The sequence below is a fragment of the Mus caroli genome, chromosome 17 (genome assembly GCF_900094665.2).
Source record: "Mus caroli chromosome 17, CAROLI_EIJ_v1.1, whole genome shotgun sequence".
In the NCBI taxonomy this organism is placed as follows: Eukaryota; Metazoa; Chordata; class Mammalia; order Rodentia; family Muridae; genus Mus; species Mus caroli.
The window spans coordinates 85,223,159-85,230,738 of NC_034586.1; the positions used below are offsets into that span (position 1 = coordinate 85,223,159).

A 7,580-nucleotide genomic window follows, 5' to 3' on the forward strand; every position below is an offset into this window, starting at 1 on the left:
GAATGAGATGACTCTGTGGTGAGCCATGCTTTGGGCCACCAATGTGTAGAGATTATACTTTTATCTGCTCCGGTATCAAGGATGCCTTCAAACTCTTTTCCGTTGATCTTAAGGCGGAGCTTAAGTCTATCATTCAAAGATACAACCAAATAGGCAGAATCATTTCTGGAGGAGCCCATTTTCTTTATCTCAGGTCCTGCAGATTTCTCCTTGGTATTATCAGGGAGTAGCAGCAGCTGAGCTATCCTATCTTTGCTAATAGAAAAAAAACACCCTTAGGGCTTGAGCACAGGACCTGTATTTCAGGGGAATGTTGATAATCCATAACTCCAGGGTGGACTACTAAGCCCTGAAAGGTGAGTGAACCCTGGCCGAGAATAAGGCCCATGGTTCCAGGGGGCAAGGATGGTATAGGCTCCACCGGCACCAGCTGAATACTCATTTGAGGCATTAGTAGAAAGTTGGAGGTGGCACGCAGGTCCACCCTTGTGGGTCTTCCTGGGTCACCTCTCTGACTGCTTCCTGGGTCCTGACAAACCGGTTCCCATATCTTTGAGGGCCCTGGGACTGAGGGCCCGATGACCCGTTTTTTGACACATCAGCTGATTGGTTATCAGGCGAGGGAAAGAAGTCTGCCCTTTATATCCCTCACAGAGCAACACTGGTTGGCTCTATGATAACCCTTGCCACACTTAGAGCAAAGAGTGAGGGTCCCCCCCCCCTTTTTATCTGGAGCTCTGCAATCTTTCTTCAGATGCCCAGGCTTCCCACAGGTAAAACATATCCTCCGATCATTTCTGCCCATGGAGCGTTTTTTGGGATTGGAGGATGGTGGCCGCTAAGCCTGCATTGGTGAGAGGTCCCCCGAGCTCCTGACAAACCCTGAGCCAGTCTTGTAAGCTTTTGTTCTTTCTTGGGGCTATGGCTGCTCGGCACTCCTGTGTGGCTTGGTCATAAATGAGCTGTTCTACCAGATGTGCGGTTTGCTCCGAATCTCCAAAAATACACTCTGCTGCCTCTGTCATTCTGGCCACAAAATCTGAGAAGGACTCCTGGGGTCCCTGGATGATCTTTGTTAGTTGTCCAGTAGCTTCGCCTGTTCGGGAGAGCGCCTTCCAGGCCTTAATATCCGTGGAGGAAATTTGGGCATAAGCTCCCCAGTGATAGTTTGTTTGATCAGCGGTATAAGCTCCCTGACCCGTTAACAGGTCAAAGGTCCAATCTCTTTGCTCTGGAGTCAAAGCAGCAGCGTTTGCTCAGGCCTGTGTTTGTGCAGCCTCTTGCCATAGAGCTCTCCATTCCATGTATTTGCCCATACTGGGGAGAGCAGCTTTTGCAATCATTTGCCAGTCAGCAGGAGTTAGTGTCATGCCGGCAAGCCTGTCTAACTGCACCAAGGTAAAATTAGCATTGGCTCCATATTTACAGACCGACTTGGCAAGCTCTTTAATCTGTATATACTCTACCAGAGCATGAACACGCCCACCCTCGGCTCCTTCAAAGAATGGAAATGCCTGTTGCATTTTCCTTTGTTCCTCTCTTGGAATGAACGAGTCTGCGCATTGCCTCTCTGTCCATTGCCTCTCTGTCCATTGCCTCTCTGTGCAGGGCTGACGCATTACACAGGGTGGGGGCTCCACGTAGGGTGGAGGTGCACTATGACCTTGAAGCCAACTGCCTGGAGGCCGAGCAGCAAGCTGGCCTTCGCCAGCCGCTTTTGGCTTTTTTCTTGACTGATTAACTTGCATTTTATCTGGCTGGTACTTTTCTCTCTCATAACGAGTTGCTTCCTCCTCCAAGTCTGTTTCCTCAGAGGTGCTAATTTCTTCATCTGATTCAGAGCTACTAAGAGCTGGCTCCTTAAACTCATCTAGTGATGGGTATAGGCTCCTTCTCCTAGAAACCTCCGCTAATTAATCTTTTTTCTTTTGTTTTTTCTCCTCTTTCCTTCCAATCTCTCCCCAGGTATTCTTCCCTGACATTAACTTTTCCTCGGGTTCAACACCTGTGGAAAGGCCTGTATACTTATTTGGTGCACCATGTTTCCTCTTTGCTCCTACTCTCTCTCCCCGCTTTACTTCTGATAGACTGTCTTGAATTTCGTCCAGAATTCTCCTCCCTGCCTTAACCATTTGTTGACATGTGAAAAGGAACAAAAAGGCTTCTAACACTGGAGAAAGTTCAAGGCCAGACATACCTCGTAAAGCTGTAACATGTCCCGCAGTTCTGGTTCCGCCCTTCGAACGAGGGATCTTCCTTGCGCTGGTGTGATGGTAGTTCCCGGGTTTCTCGGAGCCACTTATCCCGAGCTTTTGTCCCCGCCGGCAAGAACACGCTCAGGACAACCGGAATCTTCTGCATCAAAAGCTTTATTGCTTACTCCTTCAGGAGGCAGAGAGCGAATGGCAAAACCCCGTCCCTTTTATGGAGAATTGTCCTCCACCTCGGACATGTCGCTCCCTGATTGACTGCAGCCCATTGACCGAGTTGTCATCATGGGGAAGGCAGAGCACATGGAGTGGAAAACTACCCCGGCACATGAGCAGATTATTTGTTTACTACTTAGAACACAGGATGTCAGCGCCATCTTGTAATGGCGAATGTGAGGGCGGCTCCTCACATGTACGTATATATGTGTGCCAAGGACCAGCCTCACCTTGGAGAGAGTTCTGAGAGAAGGGGTGTCTGGGAGCAGTGAAAGAATAACAAGAATTCAAATTGTAGAACCAGCAGACCACCTGTGTTCTGTATTCTGCATGGTAGAGCTTTCCCAGTCTGCTTCTCTCTATGGTCTGTTTTCTCCCCTGAGATTTCTCTGTCTATATTCTGCTTACTTGCCATTCTAACAGATCTCTCTCTCTCTCTCTCTCTCTCTCTCTCTCTCTCTCTCTCTCTCTCTCTCTCTNTCTCTTTCTCTCTCTCTCTCCTGTGTGTGTGCGTGTGTGTGTGTGTCCCCTTTCTCCAAGTATTTCTCTTTTTTTATCCTAAAAAATTCTCTGGATAGTGTATCTCTTGCAGAACAAAGGTATAGCCTTTTATTTTACATATCAATCCAGTTGTTTACTCCATGTTTCCTATTGATTATTTTATGAATCAGCATCCCATGATTCCAGCTCTTTGATTCTTAGGAAATAGCAAGCATACATTTTTTTCCTTAACAATAAAAAAGAATTCAGAGATCTGCCTGCCTTTGTTAAGCACAAACAATAAGCTAGATGGGTGGGACCCTTCCCTGGAATTACCCTTTCTACCAAGCCAGGTCCTAGACTTGCTGTGTCCCCAGGTTAATCTTGAACTCAGGAATCTGCCTATATTTATAGATATATGCCTGTCCTTCTGTCTGTCTGACAGGCTGCCTCATAGTGTAGTTACCTCAGTTCCTTTACATTTGTGAGACCCTCATAGCTCATATTGCAACCTTAATTTTTGCATAGTTGAGAAATTATATATTTCAAACTCATGTATTTAAAGGCCTTTCAGATAGCCTTAAGGGCTATCCTGAATATCCCAGTGTTTACCATCTTGCTGAGACATAGCCACACCCTTGATTCCTGGACTTTGCTGTTTCTTCTTCTCATGGAGTCATTAATGTTAATGGGGGGTACTTTACTTGAGGGAATATAAAATATTTTTATAATATTATGCCCATAGTAGCCATTGACACTCATGGAGGCTCACACCAAAATCCTTTCCCAGGGGCAGGAACCATGTCATTCTGTCCACACCAGGACCACACCATGCTTGGCATATGTACACACACACACACACACACACACACACACACACACACACACTTATGAATTTATATACAGATACCATAACAGTGAAAAAGATTCCATGACTTTAAAGGAGCATAGAGAGGGGTAAATGAGAGGGTTTAGAGGGAGAAAGGGGAAGGAAGAAAAGTTGTGATTAAAATATAATCTCAAAATAATAAAAATGGAATTATGTGCTCCATTGGTTGTACTACAGAATGAGGAGAAAGTGAAAGAGAGCAGAGCTGAGCTACACAGAAGGGTTGCTTGAAGAAGATCCAAAGAACATCACAATGGGATTAACAGAGGGAACTAGATGCCTCTAGACATAAGGGACAGCACAGACATTAAACTTAAAATAATTCTGCAATCCAATGTGATTAATTATGGTGGACTTTGGAAAATGGTATAAAATAAACATGGGAAGCTAAAGTAGTTTGGTTCATTCAAACAGCTTTTCCCTGCAGGTTTTTAAGCACTATTGTGCTACCAATAGCTGGATTCCTTGAGCTCTGTTACAGATCTCAGTGACAGTGAAGTCATCTGTCTTCCTAACTACCTATAGTTTTAACTAGCTTACAGGGGTTGGTTGTGGAGGCATTAGCAGTACTTATCATTAAGTTATCTTTAAAGGAGGGTATTGATTTCCTTCTTAGCTGGGTGACTTCTGACTCTTATAAGTCAAACAACAAATACACACAGGTAGAAAATCCCGATGATTTTAACAAGTGATTCTAGCAATATGGGACTTAAAGTAATCCTTCCCTTCTTCTTTGTGACTTATCCTCCAATTGTGCTAGTGTTGGGTTGTAATACTTTTCCTTAAGACTTTTCTGACTTTTTAAATTCTAAATCACCTCCTAGCTTTCTCCCTAATCCTAAAGCCTCAGTGGCTGTTTCCTGCTATTTGTTTGTTTGATTGATTTTTCTCTCTTAATTTTCCTACTGAATATTTTTGTACATAGATAATTCTCTTTTGGACTAGAACGCCTATATGATATTCTCTCTATAGAATAGACTATTGTGATTCCCAACACCTGGTTGGGCTCTGATGTCATATCACTGATATATATCTTGTGTCTGTGTGCAAGTTTAGTCATTTACAATTAAGGCTCAGACTTTGACTTTTGACACAAGTATGACCAAGTAGATTGGTGGAGCCTATGAGAAACGCATGTTGGTTAACTGCAGATAGTCACCCCTCTCTCTTCTCTTTCAAATCCATTTCCTGAGTCTCAGCCCCAGCTCTGTTGCAGTGTTAGTCAATGGTCAGAGCCCTGCCCCCATCCCCAGTGGATCATACAGCTATTTCTCTTCAAACTTCCTTCTCTCCACTCATATGGCATTATTCTAGTGCCTGGCTCCAGCAAGCATGCCCTGGTAACCTTAAGGCTCCTCTGGCCAAGGAAGCAGTTAGCCTAACTTCAGATATTCACCTCTTTCCAGTCTCCTCTAAATCTAAATATCCAGTATCACCATAAATCTATAGTGGATCACATGCTGAGGCTTCCTCTCTGCCCCTTACTCTAGAAGATCATGAAGAAGATCCAACTTTCTCCATACTCACCCTGTTATCTCAACACCTAAATTCACAGGCATTGCGTGTGAACACATCAGCCAAATCTGTGGTATGTAGGATAGCTAAGGAGGTAGGCCAGATTTTCATTTTGCTCCTTTCCTCAAAATACAACACATTGGTCTCATCCCAAGCTCTAAGCAGACTACCTGTTGTGGACTCTCTTCACACTCTGCCCCATTCCCAGGGAACTAAACAGATCCTTTTTAGGATGGAGCAACTTGCTATCCTCCCAACTGAGGACCTATAAGATTACCCCTCCTAGCCCATTACCATTCCTAAGAGTCAGCTCCCAATATCTAGAAATACATTTAATGGAAACCTTCACTAAACTGACTACTGAATCCCAACATTCCCTACCAGGCAAGGAACAAAATACCCACACAACAAGCAAGATATATGCATCTACAGTTACAGTCTTTCAAACTCAGATGCCTGATGCCAGGGTTTAAACACAATCAATAACAGCCAGGGCAGTATCACTCCACTAGAGCTCCACAACCTTACTACAGTAGGCCTTGAGTATTGCAACATAGCTGAAGCATAATACAAAAACATAAAATGGCATTTATGTATATAATAGAAGTCCTTTAAGGGGAAATAAATAAATTCCTTAAAGAAATCCGTGAAAACACAAAGAATGGAAGAAAATGGATAAAACAATTCAAGACCTGAAAGTAGAAAAGGAGTCAATAAAAGTTCTCAAACAATCAGAGAACTAGAAATGAAAAGTTTAGGAACTAGAACAGGAATCTCAGAGGAAAGTCTCACCAATAGAATACAAGTGATGGAAGAAGGAATCTAAGACATTGAAGATGCAGATGAAATGAATATGTCAGTCAAATAAAATGATAAATCTAAAAAGACTGCTGTCATGAAACATCCAGGAAATCTTGGGGACAGATCAGCCTGTTCTCCCCACCTTCAACACTGCAGAACCCCCAGAACATCTGCTGGAGTCAGATCAACAGGTACGATAGCCACCCAAATAATTACAGCAGCAGGGACTCCACAGGTGTCCAGCAGACAAGGGACTCCTCCACCCCATACATGAACACCATCCCCCTTCTGGTTTGCACCTGCTTGGGGGAAGATCAGCCTGTATCTCCCTCTCTCTCAACCCTGCACAGTCTGCAGGGCTCCCAGGAGATCTGCCACAGCCAGGGATGCACTCTGCATGGCTCCCAGGAGATTTGCTGCAGTCAGAGCAATAGTCTACAAGTCTCCGAGGAGATCAGCTGCAGCTAGGGTCACAGAAGCCCCAGGAGATCTGCTACAACCCAGGGACACAGGAGTCAGGATCCAGATGGAGATACTGAGGCCAGCTAACACCAAAGGTAGCCAGGGGGTAAGAAGCAAGCACAAGATCATAAGCAACAGAAACCAATATACTTTGACACCAATAGATCCCAGCTCTTTTACCACAGCAAGCCATGGAAAGCTCAACCCACCTGAAAAGGATGATGCTGACCTAAAACCCCATCTCATGAAGAATGAGAAACAGAGATATTTAAGGAGGATATAAATACCTCACTTAAAGAAATTCAGGTACAAGTCCTTTCTGGTCCACTCTAGTATCGGGGTGCCTTGCCAGAGGAGTCTCCGGACACCTGCAAGGACACGCACAGGATTCCCCATGGGACCCTAAGACCTCTGGTGAGTGGAACACATCTTCTGCTCCAATCCAATTGAGCGGGACCTGAGACTGCATTAACTAGGGAAGCAGGCAACCCGGCCTGAGGTGGGGCACAAGTCCCTTCCGGTCCACTCAAGCACGTGGGTGCCTTGCCAGTGGAGTCTCCAGACACCTGCAAGGACCCGCACAGGACTCCCCACGGGATCCTAAGACCTCTGGTGAGTGGAACACAGTGTCGGCTCTAATCCAATCATGCAGAACCTGAGACTGCATTAACTAGGGAAGCAGGTGGGGCACAAGTCCCTTCCGGTCCACTGGAGCACCGGGGTGCCTTGCCAGAGGAGTCTCCGGACACCAGCAAGGACCCACACAGGATTCCCCATGGTATCCTGAGGCTGCTGGTGATTGGAACAAAACTTCTGCCAGGAGGCAGGTTTGAACACCAGATATCTGGGCACCTTCCCTGCAAGAATAGAGCTTGCCTGCTGAGAATACTCTGACCACTGAAATAAGGAGAGAGCCAGCCTCCCAGGTCTGCTGATAGAGGCTAACAGAGTCACCTGAGGAACAAGCTCTAACCAGAGACAACTATAACAGCTAGCTTCAGAGATTA

At 45.3% G+C, this 7,580-nt stretch overlaps 1 pseudogene; it reads right to left on the reverse strand.

Annotated features, from left to right (window-relative positions):
- Positions 1 to 273: 273 nt before the first annotated feature.
- Positions 274 to 2,195, reverse strand: LOC110284307 (annotated as a pseudogene).
- Between the last annotated feature and the right edge of the window lie 5,385 nt (positions 2,196 to 7,580).